The sequence below is a fragment of the Balaenoptera acutorostrata genome, chromosome 3, assembly GCF_949987535.1.
Source record: "Balaenoptera acutorostrata chromosome 3, mBalAcu1.1, whole genome shotgun sequence".
In the NCBI taxonomy this organism is placed as follows: Eukaryota; Metazoa; Chordata; class Mammalia; order Artiodactyla; family Balaenopteridae; genus Balaenoptera; species Balaenoptera acutorostrata.
In genome coordinates, this window is record NC_080066.1 from 2,345,098 (window position 1) to 2,367,687 (window position 22,590).

General features: G+C 45.9%; 1 long non-coding RNA gene across 1 annotated transcript in view; it reads right to left on the minus strand.

Moving 5' to 3' along the window:
* The window catches only part of LOC103011775 (uncharacterized), a 39,461-nt gene extending 35,860 nt beyond the window's left edge, over positions 1 to 3,601 (minus strand). The window contains exon 1 of the long non-coding RNA XR_009007359.1: positions 3,530 to 3,601. This is a non-coding gene — a long non-coding RNA (uncharacterized LOC103011775). The remainder of the gene's footprint in view (positions 1 to 3,529) is intronic.
* Positions 3,602 to 22,590: the final 18,989 nt, after the last annotated feature.

The window sequence follows — 22,590 nt, forward strand, 5'->3', positions numbered from 1 at the left end:
TGAGGGCAGAGGGTTAGGGGGCGGCTGCCATGCTTCACGCAGGATGCTGGGACGACACCGCAATGCTGACCAAGAGAATGCCCAGCAGGGCTCAGAGAGAAGGTGTTTTGGAGGGAGAATCAGTCTCACAGTGGCCCTTCCTGCCTGGACAATGTGTTCGTTCCCCTGCCCAGCCAGCTACACCACCACCACTGAATGAATTGTAAGAAGAAGAGTTTTGACAAAGCGTCGCTTTGGTCCTGCTACTCTTCCATCCAAATCTCATCAGCTTCCCCAGTGCTGAACATAGAAAGCTCAAATTTCTCAGCTCCCCTCCAAGGCCCACACCGGTGATTTCCTCACTTTTTTATATAAAGCAGCAAGACTCTTCCTTCAAAGGTGATCTTAGAAAACCAAGAGGTAAAACAAAAGCAGAGCAGCTTGGCTCAAATCTGCACAAGTCTAGCACATTCTCCCACTCTAGTCAGCCCACACCTGTATGTTTTAGTGCCTAATCCTTCAGCCAACCAACTCTGTCCCTGTCCCCACCCACAGAGTCTCTGAGACCCTCCAAGGAAACCCCAGGGCCTTAAGGAGCACGGCTGGCGCCCACTTCCCTACTGAGTCCGTTTGGTTCTGCCTTTTCTCCAGCTGCTTTTCATGCCCATCAGAGTTCTCGATCTTCTGCCCTGAACGTACCTTGGACCTTGGCAAGCTGCTGCAGTTGCTTGCCCACACCCTAACATGATGTCCTTCCTCACAGCATTTCACTTGCTTCCAAACCTCACCAGGCCCAGCTTATGCCTCTCCCCTGCCACCGTCATCACCACCATCATCACCACCTTCACCATCACTATCATCCTCATCATCACCATCACCATCACCACCATCATCACCATCATCACCATCACCACCATCATCACCATCATCACCATCACCACCATCATCACCATCACCATCATCACCATCATCATCATCATCACCATCATGAACACCATCATCACCATCATCATCATCACCATCATCATCGCCATCATCATCACCATCATCATCATCACCATCATCATCACCATCATGAACACCATCATCACCATCATCATCATCACCATCATCATCGCCATCATCATCACCATCATCATCACCATCATCATCACCATCATCACCACCATCATCACCACCTTCATCATCACTATCATCCTCATCATCACCATCATCAACATCACCACCTTCATCATCACCATCACCATCATCATCACCATCATCAACAACATCACCACCTTCATCATCACCATCACCATTGTCACCATCACTGACATCATCATCACCACCATCACCACCATCAACATCACCAGCATCACATCACCATCATCACCATCATCATCATCATCATAATTACCAACATCACCATCATCCAAAAAGCTTATTGAACACTTACTATATCCATTTAACAAACATTCTCTCACTTAATCCTCACATCAACACACACAGGTAGGTATTATTATTTCCCTCCCTTTATGACCAGAACTAAAGTATAACAGACATAGAAGACAAACTTATGGTTACCAAAGGGGAAAGGAGGGAGGAGGGATAAATTAGGGATTTGAGATTAACAGATATGCACTACTATGTATAAAATAGATAAACAACAAGGACCTACTGTATAGCCCAGGGAACTGTATTAGCACAAGGAACTAATAACTTATAATGGAAGAGAATCTGGAAAAGAATACATATATATATAATGTATAATATATTATATATATATAAAACTGAATCACTTTGCTATACACTTGAAACATTGTAAATCAACTATATTTCGATTAAAAAATTGGGAACATTGCCCCCCAAAACCCCACTAAAGTATAGAGAGGTTAAGTAACATGCTCAAGATCACCCAGCTAGGAAGCAGCTGAGGCAAGATTCAAACCTGGCAGTCCAACACAAGAGCACCCACTCTCAACAGGTACCCTACACAGCCTCCCAAAACTACATATATTCAGATTGGTTGATGGGTTAATTTGGTTGATGACTGAGGGAATACAAATAATGAAAGAGAAAATTCATTCAATCATTCAGCAAATATGTATTGAGTTCCTACTATGTACCAAGCACTGTGCCAGGCTCCAGGGAGGTGGTGGTGAAAACGGTGGGAACAACCTCTGCTCCCCTTGGAGCTTAAAGTCTGGGGAAAGGAGTCTACAAGGACTACTGATTCAGAGATGAAATGATGGTGCTGCTGGGGGAGAATTCAGGAAGAGTGAACTCAGAGGGAGGATGACTTGGGCAGGTGGTCTGCTGAGTTTCAGGTGCCAGAGTAAAGCAAATTAACAAATGAAATTGTTCAGAAGCTGATGGAGATGCTGGTTGGGAGCTCAGAGACGTGGGGTGGGAGACGTGGACCTGGGAATGACATAAATAATGTTGACAGCTGAAGATAGGAGCGTAAGCCAAGAATAACACAGAGAAAATGAAGTCTAGAGACGGGTGCCAAGCCTTGAAGGATGCTCCAGGGAGGATGGACGCCTCCCCAGGGAAGGAATGATCACGTGGTATCAGAGAGGCCAGGGACTGAGCAGGCTTGAAGGAGAAGGGGTAACAGGGCTGACGGGCTCAGGTAGAGCAACAAAAAAGAGCTCGAGTTCTTTCCATTTGACCTAAAGGAGGTTTTTGCTGATTTCTAAGAGCACAGTTTCAATAGAGGGGTGAGGGTAAATGACACCTTATAAGGGACTCGAGGGGAAAATAGGTGATGAGGAAAAGGTAATAGCCATTTGCTAAACATACCCACATTGAAGAGTTGGTGTGGAAATCAGGTAGTACGGTCCGTTAAAGGAATAAAATGCTGAACAAAATCAGGTTTATTCATCACGTGATCTGACCCAAATATGAATATGTTTAAAGATGACTGTCACTGGATTTAAAATAGAACTGTTTAAAGGCATGCCAACTAAAATGGGACCCCCAGAGTTGACCGACCCAAATGAATGGTGGTCTCTGCTCTCCAGTTCCTGTTTGGGATCATGACTTAGTTTAGTTCAGCAGATTCTTTCTTCCTTTTATAACTAAAATTTTAAAAATAAAAGAAACAATCTAGTTAATCCCCCCAAATGTATTTCTCCTTGGGGAAACATTTACATTCTTATAACCCCAAATGCTAAGCCAATAAAAGCAGAGGCAGAAACCATTATTCATTGTTATCAGCAAAAAAAAAAGCAGAAGAAAATGAAAGGCTCAAAGAATTGTGGTGTTTTGCGGGGAGAAAAATGACTTTTTGGTCTTTGTATTTTTATCTTCTCTGCCATCATAATTTAGATAGAGAACAGGCCTGGCAATCGGCCGCATCCGTAAGGCCAAATAGCTTCTTTCCCAGAAGACTTGGAGAAAGACTTAGGGCATCTTCGTAAAAGCACAGCAGGCTCAGGCCGAGACCGTGGGAGACCACGGGAGTGATCTGTCCCTGCTGAAAGAAATTGTTAAATCCAACACCGGCATGTATTGATCTGGGAATCGTAAAGATGCAGTCTTCCTAGAATACTCATCATGTACTAACCTTTGTTCCAATTCAGGCTCAGACACCAAAGCAGGGAGCACAGCAGAAACAGCCGAACTGCGACAGCCTCGGGTCACAGCCACTCTGCGGAGAGGCTGAGGCAACTGAGGTCATTTGGCTTGAAAAAGAGGAAATGGAGAAAAGATATGAATCACATGAGTAACTATGGGCTCTTTCTGTTAGGAGCAAGACACGAAGGAGTGGTTTACACTCCCCCAAGAAGCTTTCAGTTGGAGATTGGGGAAGAATTTCTGACCAATTGGTTTGTGAACATTGAGTGTGCCGCTAAAGGGTTGTGGAGAGGACCCAGGTTCAAACCCTGCATCCTCCTTTGTGACTCTGAGCAAGTTCCTTACCCTCTCTGTGCCCCAGTTTCCTCCAAAGTGGGGACTAAGTCGTACCTAACTGTTGTAAGGATTTCAGGAGTTAATCCAGGTAAAGACCCGTCATAAATGCTCCACGGACATCAGCTCTCGGGGTCTCTGCCACGACCGCTGTCATCATCCTTTTACCCGAGAGACTCTCATCTCAGCCCACAAGGTCAGGTGTGAAGGAAACGTAACATTATTTTTCTAAAACTGAATTCACCGTCTATTTCAAGCCCCCATTTGGAGGGAAATGCATCTCTGGCGATCCAGCCTCACCTCCTTTCCTTGTTGGAGGAGGGTTGACCTCCGCACAGCCAAGGTGCTGGGGACAGGGCTGGTCCACAACCCCAGAGATCCAGGTGTGGTCTCAGCGCACACGTAGCTGCCAGCTCCTCAGGCCCAGGTCTCTTCCAGCTCCTTCCACGGCCTGCGTGGGCGTCCTGGGGGGCTCTCATAGGGCTCATTCCACTTGGGGATCTCGTCCCTTCCCCAGAGCTGGGTCCAGGAGAGGTGAGACCCAGGACCCCTCTGCCAACTGACTCCCCGAGACCTGTCATTCCCCTTCCGTAGGCCTGGGGAGAGCAGAGCGTAGGACCCACTTTGCTTGAGACCGAAACCTTCCTGTACACGCCTTACATCCCCCCGGTGTCACCCTCTCGCTCTCCGCTGTGGATAGATGGGGTCTAAGACTGAGGACTAGCTCACAGCATTAGCCCACTGCTGCCTGCCTGAAGACGTTAGTCTCGCACTACAGGCCTGGTAGAAGGTTCCCGACGTGGGTTTCTCGATGCTTCTCTTACGTAACTTCCTTCCGTCTGCACAGAATCACTGCAAGATGCCCCTCCGAAGTCTGATGGCCACTCTCTGAGCCCTCCTCTGAGGGTCGGGACTCAGCCTCCTACCGTCACCATCCCGAGAGGGTCCCCGTGGCACTGACCACAAGCCGACAAGACGACACATGACCCTCCATCACAGCACACGGCGCAGGTAAGGTAGGGCCGGAAACGTCCATTAATTTCATTCCATTTCTAGATCTAAATATAAGAAAATAAGATGAATCTGGAAGAACTCACCCCAACTGGTTCCAGGACAACCACAGAGAGGACCCACCTTCCCAGCAGCTGGGACCCTGAGGTCTCCCCAGTCCTGAAACTGCCCCCAGGGTCCTCAGGAGGGCAACGCAGCGTAACGTAGAGAATTAGGTCTCAATGATACCCATACAGGGAATCGTATGTGAGCTTCCCAGGGCTCTTCACACACACACCCCACCCCCCGCCCCCGGCTGTGGACCCTGAGCATCTTGACAAAGGGAATCTCCATGAAAATAATTCTACAGGGACCAGAACTGTGTAATACACACACACACACACTACACACACACACACACACTACACACACACTACACACACACACACTACACACACTACACACACACACTACACACGCACACACACACTACACACACACACACAAACACACCTCTGCTGTTTAAATAAATAATAAACAGGCTAAGTAAACCTAAATAAAGTTTAGTAGGTTTAAGAGAGGTGAACACACCGCATACCACTCAGGCCATCCTTTCCACACTGTTCCTGTCAAGTATCTGCCAACAGTAATTTCAGGTTAGGGTGACCCTCCATCCCATTTGCCCAGGACAGAGGGCTTCCAGTGTTAAAACCAAGACAGTCCCGGGCAAACTGGTACGGTTGGCCACCCTGGTCCAGAAGGACCCTTCCTGCCTTGTACCTGGATTATAGCCGTCCTGCCTTGCTGGTTAAGTGCAAACATTTAAAAGTCAGACGATCTGAAGTGAGGCTGACACCTCCAGAGGAGACCTGAGGAGCCAACAGGACATAGAGAGTGGCCAGACCTCTACCCCTAGGGGCTGAGGGAGCGAGAGGTGGGGCTGAGGTTCCCCTCAGAAGCACCCTCTCTCCTGGGAGGCACAGGTCAAGCCCCCACCATATACCCAGCCTGGTTTTGCCCATTGTAGATGCTCAGTAAATACTGGGACCCAAGCTGAATGGGGGTGACTCAGGGGGCTATTCCTCAGCCTCTTGCAGCTCCTTTTGCTTCATCTTCCCTTGAACATTTCCTTGGGGTCCATGTCTCCTTTGCTAATCCACCCCTGGTTCTACCCTCCATTCAGGGTTGAGCTGTGTGTCCATCTGGGCCACAGTCCCCTGGAGATAGAGATGCAGAGTTCTCTGCTAGGGGTCCTAATGGTCTTCTCCTGGTCACCTGGAGCTGACCTCACAGCCTCCCCTGGGTCCTGCCCCAAGAAATTTCCTCAGTGGGTTTTCCTTCCTTGAGAACAGACTGTGACCAGTCTCTGGGCTGTTTCCTTGCAAACATCCTCATCTATTCCTGTTTCTCAGGCTCTCTGAAGCTCCAGAGTGCTGGGGTTATAACACTGGGGTGTCATATAGGATCAAAACATAATTTTTGTGCATCAGAGTTTTATGGTCTAATTGATCAGAGAAATAGGTAAGTAAGTAAATAAGTCTTTTGACTTTCTTTTGGCGACTTTGGGAATGATTAGCAATCAAAACAAAACAAAACAAAATAAAACCAACCACAACACAATTAAAATGGGGGAAAAAACCACTTCCAGACCTCAGCTTTCATGACAAAATTAAACCAAAATAATTTAGTCCTTGTCAGATTATCTCAAACTCCCTCCCCCTAATGATGCCTCTTCCTTGGCTCTTCCTCTCCATGTTCTGGAAGAGAGAAGCAAACAATCAAAGAAGTAGATTTTCTAACTCCTGATTTAGTTATCCTTTACCTACAGGTGAGTCACTCATCTTTTCAGGGCCTGTGTTGTTTCTTCAATAATAATACAGCAGCAACCATTTGAATAATGGTTATGTGTGAGGCACTGCTCTAAGCACCTTATTTAACTTGCCTAATCTGCACAATAATATTGTGTAGTACATGCTATCATGCTTTCCACTTTACAGATGAGAAAACTAGGACACAGAGACTTTAAATAACTCCCCCAAGGTCACGCCACTGGTAAGTGAGAGGGCGGGAATTAACCCCAGACTGGCTTTGGAATGCATGCACTTACCATTACCCAATGCTGAGTGAATCAAAGAATGGATGAAAAGTGGATGAATGGGTGGTGGATGGACACATGGTGGATGGATGGATGGACACATGGTGGATGGATAGATGGATGGATAGATGGACACATGGCGGATGGATGGATGGATGGATAGATGGACACATGGCGGATGGATGGATGGATGGATAGATGGACACATGGCGGATGGATGGTGGATGGAAGATGGATGGATAAGTGGGTGGATGGGTGGGTGGATGAGTGAATGGGGGGTGGATGCGTGGGTGGATGGCTGATGAATGGATGGATGGGTGGGTGGTGGGTGGTCAGATGAAGGCATTAGCCCCAGTAACTGATCAGATACCTCTTTTACGTAAATATGGCATCAATATGTAAAATTTATGTTCTTAACGTGAATTGTGGGTGTAAACATTCTTCTGTTTCAAAATGAAGTGGAGGAGTATCCATTAGGAGGATAACAGACTCTGAGTTGAGTAAGAACTCAGCCTCTAACGTATGACACCTTCCTTGGAAAAGGAACATTCCCCTGCCAGGACTCATTTAAATCTCTGCGAAATGGAAGCAAGTGAGTTATGCTTCTCCAAAATGAATTAATCTCAGAAGAGTTCCTTGAGAATCTTGGCTACAAATTGCTCCTTCAGAGCCAATATTAACACATATCTTACATAAAAGTGAAAAGAATATTTCCAGTTACCCCCAAAGAAATAGATTATGGTATCCAGTTGACAAGCACTTATCTTAAACCTCCAAAGAATTAGACGAGCTCTCCTTAAATTTTACTCTTTAATTAACAGACCACTATGAGGGTAGCCAGATCTGTGGCTTTGGTAGAGCAATCACCAAACCTCAGTGACAGGCCTGTTTTCTATCTCTGGTATATTCATCTTTTGACCACCAAACATTTTCTTTAATTAAAGCAGTTTGTGTACCTTACTCTTGGCAGACTCCAATAAAGACTGCCCAGATATGGAGAGAAGGAAAATTCTATGTATCTAGAGAATCTAGGATGATCAAGTGCTTACCCTACCTCGTGGCTTACCTGCCACGGGAGACCATTGTCTTTTAAAAATACCCTCATTAAGATTTTCAAAGATGTAGAGACTTGCCTTTTGCTGATTTTGTTTAGGACATAATGGTCAAGTTTCATTTTCTTTTTAATTGTGCAATGGATAGGTCTAATGGATGTCGCCAGTATTTTCCATTGGTCTGGAATGGAAATGTGCCTCTGTGGATTTAATGCTCACACCTCCGTTTTAGTTAGCTCATGCTCTGGAGAATTCTTTAAGGGGAATAGCCCTGGACAGTAGACTGGGATATTATTTGGGGTCTGTTGTTCAGGGGCACAAAGCCCTGTGCACATCACTGAACTCTTCTCAGCCTCAACTTGCCTGACCTGCAAAATGGAGCTACTGCTGTTTACCCTCCTATCGGAGGGCTTATTGTCATCACCGGAACTAGTGGCAACGTGTAGCAACAATTAACACAGTTAAGTAGCGTCATTCTATTAAGCGGAAGAAATTAGGACAAAATGACACTTGGCTTACGTCAACATGGCTTTGAACCTACACATTAGGTTGTAACCAAGCTTCATGTGCTCACCCAAGACAAATTGCTCCGACAATGTCAGCAAGGCAAACAACAAAATAATTTGCCATCATATGAATAGAAAAAAATGTTTCTATTACTGAGACTGGATTGGCCTACATGACCTACACTTAGCTCTTTTGGTTTTATCACTGAAAAGCAACCTTAAAAAATGAAGCCCTTACTCACTCTGTCCATAGGTTGGCATCACGGCGTCACTGGGTGGAGTGGGCATTATTGTGGCGCCATGGGTGGCCTTTTCTCAATTTCAGTTCTTTACAGACGACAGGGAAAATGTTTATGCGGGTGAAGGAACTGGGGCTCATGGTAGCTGTCGTTTCCAAGAGAGTCTAGCGCATCTGTAGCTTTAACTCCACCCATCCCCTTCCTCCTGTAAACAAAACTCCCCCCAGAGACAGCTGCATGAAGTGCCAGGAGCAAGGATGCTCTTAGAAACATTAGATTTGCTTCCCTAGTCCTAGTATATCAGACTCTGCAGCCTGGCCTTCTCAAAACGATTTTGAGTGTCCTAAGCATTATTTAGGGGCTCAAATACCAGCCAGATGAGCCCTGACCTCAGAGACCTCTTCGACTCTAAAGACCTTTGTCCTTGTTCTCATGGCCAGAGGGGCTGTCCCCCCCCACCACCCCGCACCTCCTTCACTGCCTCTTGTCACTTAAGTGTGTGTTGATTAATAGTTCTTCCCAGTGAGGCTTGAATTAGTTCAGCCCATTTATTTCCAATTTCTCTCGTTCCGGCTAAGAGACTGAAGGGTTTAGGAACCATAACGCATAAGAGAAGGCTGAAGAAGCAAGAAAGTCTTAGTGGGGATGAGATCTCTGAGTTCAGACACTTAAGGGCACTAAATTCCTATGAGGCAGGAGCTAGATGTATTTGGCATGCCATCAGAGAGCAGAGCTGGGACCAGCGAGCGCAGGTTATCAGGAGGAAGATGTCAGCTCAGTAGGATGAAGAACAACCTTCAGCACCAGAATGGGCTGCCTCATGAGGGAGAGTTCCCCAGTTTCCCCAGAAAGTATGCACACGGAGGTGCCCTGACCCCTTATCAAGAGGGGATCTTGCTTGGTTTGAGGGCTGGACCCAAGGGCCTCTGGGGTCCTTTCAGACGGAGATACCAGGATTCTACGTTCATCAGTGAGTATTCTCAGACTTGGAAACTCCCCCCACCTTTCTGGGCCCTACCCCCACCCCCATCAGACTTGCAGAAAGCCTGGAGGAAGAACGTTTCACATTCCCCACCCAGGTGAAAAGGTGAGGGTGACAGACACACACCTGTGAGATGAGGTTCTTATCACTGTCGCTCCGGGCAGAAGTAGGAAGGCAGTAAACTTTGAGGTTAGTTCCCTCGTTTTCCTCTGAACCCCACTGCTCTTACAAAACCGCCTTTCTTCTCTTACAACAAAGGGGTTTGTTGAGTTCATTACAACTTTCCCAAGAGTGTATTAAGGCTAAAACAGGGCCTGGGACACAGAAGGTGCTCAATACATCTTTGTTAAAAGGACAGATGAATACATTTTAAAAGCAAGAGAAGAACGTGTTCAGTGCTTGACCCCAAAGTCAAGTATCTTAGCCGCTTCAGGGCCATCTGTAAAATAGGGGTAAACATACTAATGGTGCCTGGCTTGTAGGTCATCCTGAGGATTAGAGGATACAATGAAGGCTTTACACTCGGCAGCGTGTCTGATACACAATCAAGGTTTAATAAATGCTAGCTCTCTTCATTGCTGTTGTAATTGTTCTTATTGCTGTCATTTTAAACAATGTGATGGGGGAGGGGGTGGAGGAGATGAAGTGACACATCGTATTAGAGCAGAACTTCTTTCTCATTACCCCTTATGTGATCACGTCTCATCATCACACATGTGACCCATCATATCACACGTGCTGATTTTCAGGAGGAAAAACCAGGACTCCAATTAGCAAAGGGATGCCTTTCCTTGCCTGAGAGGGTTGGATTCTGCAGACCACCAGGGACTAACGCTCATTGCCTTGGTAATTATAGGGCCCTGTAGAGATTGTAGATGTTGGAAATCAGCCTTGAGCTTCAAAGGGGGCCGGGGGGTAGTCTAAGAAGACTTTATACAGTGAGTACCTGCTGGAAAATGTCCTAAAAGAATGAGTCTGCTATTTACATTTTCAAAAGTACTTATCAGCAGAGGAGAGAATTTATGAATGCTGAAACATGTATTTTTAAAATCTTGTCCACTCCAGCTGTGTGCCCTGCCCGTCCCTCCAGATGGGGCTGGGCCCACTGCTACCATGTCTCCCTGCTGGGAAGAGCTTGTGTGGACCCCGAACGAGCAAGAGAATGGAAACAACACGGGAAGGGAGAAGTCTTCCCCAGTGAAATCTACACGTGTATTTAGGATCGGAAGTGACATCTCACCTTTGTTCTAACATTCTGGAAGGACCTTTCCTCTTTGTAAGTAGTAAAACTCCCAAAGTACTCTGCTAGGTGGGTGAGTGGGGTGGTGCTGATTAAAGGCTTAGTACAGAGTCAAATGATTTATTACCATTTTGTAAAAAAAAAAAAAAGAGATTCTATGATTTGTCAGTAGCCACAATGCTTCAGTAGCTAAGTGGCTTGAGGGGCCTATCATCCAGGGCCCTAATTACCCATGAACCCATATGCCCTGGTGAGTCAACCTCAACAATTATCTAGTGACACAAATGAATATAAGCAGAGATAAAAGCACTTGATAAAAGCGGCCGGACAAGCTGGATGTGACTTATTAACAAGTTATAAAGCCAGTCCTTTACAAATAGGCAAGTAACGCAGGCTTTTCAAGCACCTTTTCACCCTAATTCCACCAGGTCCTGCTGTGGCATTACCAGCATGTGAGAAGTCACTGCAGTCACCAAATGCAGTCCTTTCCTTATGAATCCAAGATGGCACGTGGACGGCGGTTCTCAGAAGAGACTTCCAGAAAGGTGAACTGTTCTTCTCATTCTTCTCATTTCTTCAGAGGAAATTGAAGCGTGAATAGAAGTGATTTACTTCTTTTTAGACTATGTCACGTAATTTAAACCAAATCCCAGAGCAAATCCTGTAGAGTCAAGTTTTATTAAGTGTAGGTGGTCACACAATTCTTGTTCTAGAAAATAGAAGTTGTCTTTTTTTTTTTTTTAAGTTCTGAATTTCCCAAAGAGTGCTTCTGAAAAGTAACTGCTTCAATGTTTCCCAACTGATGTGAATGCAGTGTTTAATCTAAATTCTGTGACGAAGTAGTTCATTGTAATTTGCAATAAACCTTTTGCCTCTTATCCACACAAGATGACGGCCTTCTGACATCCTTGTTTCCTCCTTCTAAACATTGGCCAGACGCCAACCATTGTTAAAATGGGACATTGTATTTATACGAGCTCAGTGGCTGATTGTCATCAAATACTCTTAGTCCATCGTCATACAAACTGAAAATTCTGGTGGCTATACTATTAAAAAATTATCAGTTAAATGGGGTACGATGCAACACTTAAAGTGACCCCAAGATTAAACTCTTATTTGGGGTTTGTTTGGTGACTAACAGCTACTTCCACCAATTTGGAGATATTATGGCAAAATTCTGCTGCTGACAATAAAAAGTATCCATAAAGGATGAAAACTTTCTGGCTGGGACCAGAGGAACATCTGGAGGCCCTCAAAACTGGTGAATTTTCCCTCTAAATCCTGATTGCCAAACTTCGAACCAACCACCCAGAAACTGTGGCCCTCACGCTAACTCCGTGTTTATGTTTCATTAAAAACGACTTTAAGGATTTACATCTTGTTCTACAGAGGCCCAGTTCCCATGGTTACAGCCTCTCCTCTCTCTGGGCACGTCCTGGTGCACGACCACATTCTCGTCTCTTGGGTTGGGAAGAAGGAGCTTCCTGGAGAGTAATTCCAGGGTCCTTTTTCATGTCTAGAAGTCCATCAGCACCATCCTGAGGTATCCTGAGACAAATGTGGAAAACTAGGATGGAAAACCCAGCAATGAACATAATAACATAAAAAAATTACTGTGCTAGGGTTTGCTTCTAAACATCTAATAAATCTGTACTATGTCATAAAAGTGACTAATGAAAAGTGACATGATTTCAGCTGTGTATTAGAGGTCCAACACAGTGCCACTGGGCTACAATCAGGGTGTCAGCAGGGCCATGTTCCTTTCTGGAGATTCTAGGGAAGAGTCCATTACTTTTTTCCCGCCCCAGTTTCTAGAGGTGCTCACATTCCTTGGCCTGTGGCCCCTTCCTCTAGCTTCAAAGCCATCAAAGTTGCACCTCTCTGACCCTTCTTCCACAGTCACATCTGCCCCTACGCACTGCAGGTAAAGGTTCTCTGATTTTAAAGACTCACATGATTAATCTGTGCCCATTCAAATACTCCAGAGTAATCTCCCCATCTCAACATCCTTAACTTAATCACACCTGCAAAGTCCCTTTGCCGTGGAAGGTAACACGGGTTCCAGGGATTAGGACGTGGACATCTTTGGGACCATTTTTCTGCCTGTCACACAAGATATTTCCAGATCTCAAGTAATAAAGAGGTTTGAAATCTTAAGTTCATCAATCACTTCTCTCCGTATCATTCCTTTTAGAATTGAACTTTATCCTAGGAAAGAGGACAGAAGGTTTCAACGCCTAAAACCTTAAACGTAGAACAAGTCCACGAATTTCACTAGTCCACGGAGAATCTCTTGGCTGGAAGTTTTCCAAAATTTTCAAAGAGATGATTTCAATTTTACTGGTAAGCATGAAATCTATCCAGTTTTAATATTGCATATTTATATGAGACACCCAGTAAGTGTTCTTTGGATATGCTAAAATGTTCATTGAAAGCATAAACTGGAGGCTGCCCTTACTCCCGCCCGCTTACAGAGGGGGAAACTGAGGCATACAGCAGCCGTGTGGAAGACAGGCTCTTGGTGCTCCAGCCAGGCATCAGGGCTGTGCCTCTGAGGTGGGAGAGCCAAGTTCAGGACACTGGTCCACAAGAGACCTGCTAAGAGAATTCAGCACCACCAAACCAGCTTTCAACAAATACTAAAGGGACTTCTCTAGGCAGGAAACACAAGAGAAGGAAAAGACCTACAATAACAAACCCAAAACAGTTAAGAAAATGATAATAGGAACATACGACGTAGAGATGGACTTGAGGACACGGGGAGGGGGAAGGGTAAGCTGGGACGAAGTGAGAGAGTGGCATGGACATATATACACTACCAAACGTAAAATAGATAGCTAGTGGGAAGCAGCCGCATAGCACAGGGAGATCAGCTCGGTGCTTTGTGACCACCTAGAGGGGTGGGATAGGGAGGGTGGGAGGGAGGGAGACGTAAGAGGGAAGAGATATGAGGATATATGTATATGTATAACTGATTCACTTTGTTATAAAGCAGAAACTAACACACCATTGTAAAGCAATTATACTCCAATAAAGATGTTTAAAAAAAAAAGAAAGCATAAACTGTCATGTCCCAGAATGTGGAAGAGCGATGTAGCTGGTAAAAGGTGTTTCCTAGCACACCTTTAGTCTGTGTCTCAGGCCTGTATTTCCAGCTCCAGCCTGGCAAATCCCTAAGCTGAAGGCAGTGTGTCCAAGAGGTGACCTTGTTTGTCAACACACGCCAATTTCCGACACATCAGCAAGTTGGGCTGATGCAAAAGGCATCCCCTGTACCCTGGGGACTGTGGGTCTGTTGATGTTTTCTAACAATCAGGCGCCCATCCCGAGGCGGCATCTGGATCAGTGCTAGAAACGGGCCGAGCAATGCCAGTAAGTGTCCAGATATGTCTTGATGGGACATTTTCTATCTTTAAGGACGATGGTATTTATTGACATGAACATGCTTTTTTTGGTCACCGACCTATGTTCTGTCTGCAAGCAGATGACTCCTGCAGGAGACACACAGCGCCCCTGGTCAGCTGCCTGCAACATGCCAGGCCTGGTCACAGGGTGACAAAGCAAATGTAAAGGAAACGACCCTAGTCCAGACCCTGTGCTAAGAGCCTTTAATGTGTTACCTCATTTAACCTTACAAAACCCTATAAGATGGGCCCTATCAATTGTCCCATTTTACAGACTAGGGAAGCAAGGCTTAAAGTGACTTGCCCAACCTCACAGGGCTGGTGAGCAACTGGGCCGGGCAAAGTCAGGACTAGGGAGGCAAGTAAGATGCTCAACTTATGTGTAACATGTAAAGGGGAGCCCCAAACTCAATAATCAGGGCAAAGAATGTGCTTCTAAATGCCATAGTTAGAAAATCAAAATGAATGAAAAAATCCATAATGAACAAAACATCAAAATTCTAAATAAAGGCAGGATCTGACCTTGTACTTGGCAGAACTCAGCCTTACTTGCCTGACCCCGATCCCAGCCCTGTCGGATCCTGTCCCTGCCCTGGCTGGGATTTGAACCCAAGACTAGCTGAGACCACAGCCAGTGCTCTGACCACTTTTCTGTGGTACCCACCTGGCTCCTTTGCTAGCGGGGAGCTGGGATGTGCTCACCGTGGTTATCAAGGATGGTGGCAATCTGGGCTGATTCTCCCACCCGCTCACCCTTGGGAAAGTCATACGCAGGCTGGACTGAGAGGGACACCTGTGATGGCCAGACATCATGTGACGTGGTCCCTGACCCTTGCCACCAGCCGAGAACACAGTGGATAGCATAAGTCCTAGTTAAGGGAGAGGGCATTTCCCTGAGCAAATCAGTATCAATCAGCCTAAAAGCAGATTTTCCTAAATGCCCTGACTCAGTTCTGATGGACAGAGGGCCCCCTGGCAATCGACTCTTCCCAGGTGACTGTGACGTCACCTCTCCGTGACCAGCCCACTCCCTGCAGGTGCTACTATGGACTCAGGGACTCTGCTTCTCCCAGAAGAGAAATTCCTTTGCCCAAGTCGATTAGAAAGCCATCCTCCTCTTACACTTCTTGCTCCTGCAACGAAGCAGTTGTCAAGCAATGCTCACTGCCGCCTTGCGCCCAGCGTTGACTGCAGCCCCCCCCACCCAGGACAGGAAAGCAGCTTCAGTGGCCATGGACCAGATGCTCAAACCACACGGGGAGGGTAGGGGGAGAACACGCCATGAAATTGTCATTTCCCCCGCCTCCTTTCCTTTCCCACCCACATGTGAACTCAGTATCCTATTAATTCTTACAGCCTCTCCTTGTATACAGCATTTAAAACTTTAAGCTCTGACTCCATTATTCAAGCAGTAAAAAAATGTTGCTTTCTTTAAATGCCATCATGATATCAAGCAGGGTGCTTTGCTCTGATGTGAAGCAGCCTTTTTCTGGGATCCACAGGGATGTCTGTTCACCCTCTGAGCTCCCTCCTCACTCACGTTACGTACTCAACTTCCCTCTCATTTCACTGCCACCTTCTCTGTTGAACACTTAAATTCTCCCAATTCTTAAAGGGATCCTGGAGCTATTGCCAAAAAGTCCTTTCTCTTTCTTCTTAAAGCCACAGACACGATTTTCTCAATGTTTTCTTCTGCTAGGAGCATTATATATCCTTCATTTATTCACCCAACAGATATGTGTTGTTGACCGAGAGCCAGGTTCAATGCTGTCTTGTGGATTTCCCTGACAGCAGCCCCGTCTCTGAGGGTCTAGCTGACACTCTCCCCAAAACACATCTGACCTTAGACGTGAACTCTAGTCAAGGGGGATCTGGGGTGTTAACAAAAGACAGAACAGTCTTATCTGTCCTGAAAACAGCTGAGTTTAACAACAACAAAGGAGAATGTCCTTTTCTGAAGACAACTAAACAACTGTTCCAGCAAATACCAGTCAGTAAGGAAGACCCACATGCAGGTACACACATTTCTAGCTTGTCCTGGTTATACCCCTAGTTAGAACAGGTGGGTTCTAAGACCAGCTTTGCCGCTCCCTAGGGGCATGAGCTGGTCCACGTCACAGCTCTGCAAAACCCCAATGTCCTCACTTAAACATCTCAAGGCCCCTCCCCACTTCAACAGTCTTTGAAGGAGATCTTCCCCCTTGCTTGGAATGTTTGATGTTCAAATTAAGTGTACCATGCAAGAACCTTCCATGGTATGATTAAGGAAAGAAACAAGCTGTAATTTACGGAATTCCTATTATTCCTATTTGGAATAATATTCCACATTGCTATTCCACATTATTTTACAGCATTGAAAGTTCCCAACAAGCATGGGAGATAAATATTCTTTTCCCCGTTCATGGAGGAGGGAACAGATTCAAAGAAAATTACTGAGTCTATGATGACAAGGTTAGCACTTGGCACAGTTGAGACTTGAAATTAACCTTATTCTAAATCCTTGCTCTCAACATGCCTAGTTCCAGAGTGCTGCAGGTTATTAAAACAGGACCGATTCTTCAAAGGCAAACTACTCATTCCGGCTTTTTCATATTTCTCTTCCTTCCTATTCTCCTACTTTCTAATAATGGTTTTGACTCATTAACCTCTCCAGCAGAGGTTTTGTGGGAATGGGAAAAACCCTAAACTCTTAGTGATTTTCTAGAGTCCTCAGAATAAACCACATCAATGTATCCTACTAAGCTCAAAGTAAATGCATGCCAACTCATCTTTTTTTAGCTGGATCCCCTAAATGTCCAAGACCACCCCAACTGCACCCAAGAGGAGAGAAAGCATGGACGGAAGGAGATGGCAGTCTTAACATATTACAGCCGAAAGCCTGCACTTTTCAAGGTTTACAAAATATATGAAGAGGTCATCATGTTGCAAAGTTCCCTCCCAGGGCTGTGGAAGGGACCCACTGAAATGAGGGGCACCTAAGCTGTATCTTCAGCAGCTGTAGGTAAATGCTTCTCCAGCCCCACCTTGCTCAATGGTATTTTAAAATGAGATTTATTCTTATTTTCATCTGGCTACAGGTGCATTCATCTTTTAAATGGAAATAATGATTGCTATTCAATATGGCCTAATTTTCCTGTTATTACTATCATACATGATGGATTTCACTTCTTACCTGAAAACGGAGTTCTTTGAGTCTAATTATTTTCATCCATCACGTAACCAAAGATCTTCAGAGCTGGAAAGAAGCAGAACTCCTTTAATCTACAAACCTGGATTTTCAGGGATGAGAAAACTGAGGCCCAGGCTAACACTAGAGAGACAGACACTCGTCTGTGGAAGAACCATGACAATGACCTTGGCCAGTGTTTAGTGTTTCCTCTGGGGAAGGAGAAGGGCAGGCATGCTCACCATTCCCAGCGAAGTTGGCTCTAACTGGGGGATTTGTATGTATTGAATGCAAGATCATATCTGATAAAAGTGAAATTATTATCAGAGGCAAGAGGTGTGATCTCATTGTATTAAACACTTTTAATGTTTAATATAAGAAGTTATACACCCTCATCTATCAAGGTGAGGCTCCCATCGCTTGGCTCCCCCGGGCTCTCCTGAGCCAAGGGGCTGTGAGTTCTGCTGAGAAGCCCCTTGGGGGCTGAGAATTACGCAGTTTGAAGAAACTTCCAAAGGCCCTCCATTTTTTCCCCTAGTTTATTGTTTGGGGCCAGAAGCACTATAAAACTTTACTGCAACAGGCAGGGACGGCGTGCTTTACAAAATGCGTGTCTGTGTGGGTGAGTGGGGGGGGCGTGTGTGTGTTTGTAAGTGGGACAGAACATAATGTCTCTGAGAATAGAAATACAAAATAGTTGAGTTAATCCTAGGAGGAAAATGGTCAACCCAATATATTTACTTTTCAAATTAACTGCATCCTCTAAAATAAACTTTTAGTTCAAGTTTTGTTTTTTTTTTTTTTTTTTAATTTACTTTTGGCTGTGTTGGGTCCTCGTTTCTGTGCGAGGGCTTTCTCTAGTTGCGGCGAGCGGGGGCCACTCTTCATCGCGGTGCGCGGGCCTCTCACTGTCGCGGCCTCTCTTGTTGCGGAGCACAGGCTCCAGACACGCAGGCTCAGTAGTTGTGGCTCACGGGCCCAGTTGCTCCGCGGCATGTGGGATCCTCCCAGACCAGGGCTCGAACCCGTGTCCCCTGCATTGGCAGGCAGATTCTCAACCACTGCGCCACCAGGGAAGCCCTCGTTCAAGTTTTTGAAGAAGTCTTCATAAACCCAGACATTCTAGATGATGACTCCATGCAAATATCCAGGTGCAAGTGAATTATTGCTCTGGTCATGGTCTGAAGTGAGAAGGAATCGTGTCCAAATGACTTCCAGGAGACTAGGAATGGGGACAAAGAAGGGGGAGTAGGGACCCTCCTTCCACACTCAGGGTTTGCAGACTTTTCTTCTTTTGAAAGTCATGGGACCTTTCTCCAAATGAAATGGTGCAATAAGCTCAATAGGTAAACACGGCAGAGGGAAGCTGTTCTAGTTCACGCCAGGGTGAAGGCCCTGCCCCCATCTCCCCCTACACACATGGACACACAGATACGCCCCTCACCCATGTTCTGGTCCACACGGCATCTCTGAATCCCCAGGAGCCCTTGAAGTGCAGAGTTTTTAAAACCTAAGGAATGAGCAATGCAGATACACACAAGTGATGGAGCTGAAGGATTCTGATAGTCTCAACTGGAAATCACAGCCATAGAATAAGATTTAATCATAAAATAAGATTTTTGCAAAAGCTTATTTCAAACTCGGAAAGATCAAAGAGGCTGGACCAGTGCTGTCTAGTGGAACGTTTACAAATGTCAATAGAACATTTTGGAAATATCCTGGGTCCATGCTGACCGGTACATTAGCCCCTGGCCATGTCTGGCTACTGAGCCATTGCTGTGTGGCTGGAGGACTGGGAACTTAAATTTTTTATATTATGTAATTGTAATTAACTGAAGTGTAAATTTATCGAGCCACATCTGGCTCGTGGCTACTATATTAGACAATGAAGTGCTACAGCATTTCTCTTCTGCAGGTAAAAATACAAGCACAGACTCTGCAATGACACACGTCTACCCTTCCCGTGGAAACATCTAAGGGAGCAGATCATCCCATTCTTCTTTTTCTCTTTATTCCACCCAAAGGAAGTCCCAGACCAGAACCCTTTCCTGTTAGATTTCTACTGTTGCTGTTAACGAATGACTACAGACAGAGTGGCTTCCAACAACACAAATGAATTCTCTTACGTTCTGGAGGTCAGAAGTCCAAAATGAGTCTCCTTGGGCTGAAATCAAGGTATTGGCAGGGCTGCAGTTTTTCCGGAGGCTCTAGGAGAGAATCTGTTTTCTTAACTTTTCCTGGTTCTCGAGGTCGCCCACAGTCCTTGGCTTGTGGCCCCTCTCTCTGTCTTCAAAGCCAGCAGTGGAACATCTTCAAATCTGTCTCTGACCTGCTTCCATCAGCACTTACCTTCTCTGATTCTCTCTGACCCTAACCCTCCTTCTTCTCACTTACAAGGGTCCTTGTCATTACTTTGGGCCCATCTGGACAAGCCAAGATAATCTCCCGCCTCAAGAGTCTTAATTTAATCACAACCACAAAGTCCTTTTTGCCACGTTAGGTAACATATTCACAGGCTCCTGGGCTGCGGGCATCTTTGCGGGGGCCCCTTATCCTGCCTACCGCATCTTTCTTGTGGATTACCTTGAAGTAAGACCAGTACCTTTTGTCAAATTCACAAAAACTCAACTTCTAGAAGGTAGCCTTGGTGATTAAGGCTTCACTCCAGGTACCGACAAGTGAGTTGAGGTTTTCTCAGTGTTCTTTGGTCTAGTCTGGTGGTTCTCCAACTTCACCCAGCATCACAGCCACCCAGATGGCTTGTTGAAACAGATTGTTGGATGTGAACCCCAGAGACTCTGATTCAGGGGGTCTGCGCGGCCCAAGACCAGGTAAGATTTCTCAGCCAGGTAAGATATTTTTAACATACATCCACAAATTCTTTGACACTCCTCCCTGCAAAAGGTGGACTGGATTTAGTGACTCGCTTCTGACTGTATCTGATAGACGTGATGGTGTGTGATTTCAAGACAAGGTTCTAGAAGGCACAGCAGCTTCTATCCCCTCTGTGTCTCTGGCTCTGGCTCTCTGTGACTCTCAGATCACACACTCTGGGGAAGGCCAACCTTCCTGGGAGTCAGCCACCTTGGAAGATGTCACTCCAGCCCTGGTCGAGCCTTCAGATGACTGTAGCTCTGGGCCACACCTTGTCTGCACCCTCATGAGAGACCCTGGGTCAAGATCTCCCAGATAAGTCACTCCTAAATTCCTGACTCATAGAAACTGTGAGAAATAATATTTATTGGTGTTTAAAGCCACCAAGTTTGGGGGCAAGTTGTTACACATGACAGATAACCAATACATCAGGGGATGCTGAGGCCACTGATCTGAAGATCACCTTTTGGGACCCACTGGTCCAGCCTACATGCTGTGGAAGGCACAGGCTTGTCCCCTGCCTGCACTGATAATGCACAGAGATGCAGGGGAGGGTCATGCTCTCAGGTTTATACATCTTCTCTTTTCTGCAGACGTCTTCGGTTTCCACCAGTCACTCTTTTGTGCAAGTACTTTTTCTGAGAAGAATAACAACAACGTGTCGACGGTTAGCTGGACTCCAGAAGCCTATGTCTGTCTCCTCAGCTGTAAAAAATCTTCTTCACGTGGGTGAAGAACCAGACAGGTTTAGGGAGAGGAGGAAATGATTCAAACACTGGACCATCGCTCTCCCTCACACTCTTTTCAGTATGGAGGTGAACAAGATCAAGAAAAAGAAAAAAAAAAATCGAAGCTCTTGACAAGAGAGGGAAAGCTAGCCCCAGGTGCCAGGAGAGCAAGGGGCTTCCAGCTGTTTGATAATGAGACTGAAAGTTCCCCCACTGTGTCAGAGAGGCCAAATCCTGACCCAGCTGTGGAGGAAACGAGGAGTTTATGTTATCTGGGCTGTCGGTGAGAGCTGAGTGGACACACACTTCCTGTCTGCTTCTCCCCGAAGATGAGAAAACTCTTCAGCAAAGATGCTTCTCCAGGGGTTGCATTGGCTGTTTACTTTCCCGGTCAGCAGATGCGGGCCAAGAAAGGAAACACAGCTCCAAGAACGAGGGAGGGGAAGTGGTCGTGAGGACAGAGAGCCACAGGGAGAGGATCCCGAGACCAGGAACAGAGTGATGCTGGCTCTGCGAGGTGGGCTGTCTCTGGTCCCCGGCAGCGCCAGGCAAGCTGGCCAAGCAGACCCACATCGGTGGTCCCCACTCCATTTGACGGGGTTTCTCTAGCTTTCCCATTTATTTTATAGATACTTAAACTATGACGACATATGATTCCATTTATAAAGAAAAACTCCCAGAAAGGCAAAACTAATATAGAATGACAGGAAGCAGAAGAGCAGTTGCCTCGGGCCAGAACTGGGGGGAGGGATGACTGCAAAGGGCCATGTGAGAACTTGGAGGGCGATGGAAATGTTGGACATTTTGACTGTGGTAGTGACTACATGGGTGTATACATCCGTCAAAAGTTATTGAATTGGGTGCATTTTATTGTACATAAATTATGTCTCAATAATGCTGATCTTACAAGAAAAAGTGTGACCTATGAGGAGTCCTCTGATGGGATTGTCAATGGTTGGTTTGTCAAAAACAAGTTATCTGGTAGAAGAGGGACTCGACCATTTAGGTTAGGCTCAAAGGATGGGGCTAAAACAAATGCATACAAGTTGTAGGAAGCAGATTTCTATTCAATGTATTCACATCCATCTTTCGTTTAACACAGTTTTATTGAAAGCACTATGTGTAAAGGTTTTTGACCCTCAGATATGCATGAATAACTTAGCTTCTCTATCGTTCAAATTAATTTCTGTTCAAAAAGTCAATTTTGCAGAGAGCGGAGTATCCATTAATTAGAGGTTTCCCCATTTTCCCTGGGGTCGTGTCTGAGTTCTAGTAGGTTTTCTTAGTGCCAAGGCATTCAGGGCATATGTAGGCTTCAAGCCAAGCATCTCCTGTAATGGCCGTCTTCCCATTCCGACACTTGGCCATGACCCCTCCTAGGTGGCCGCGGAGCTGGCCCTCGCTGCAGTGCACGTGACCTCCCTGGGCCCCTGCACCACAC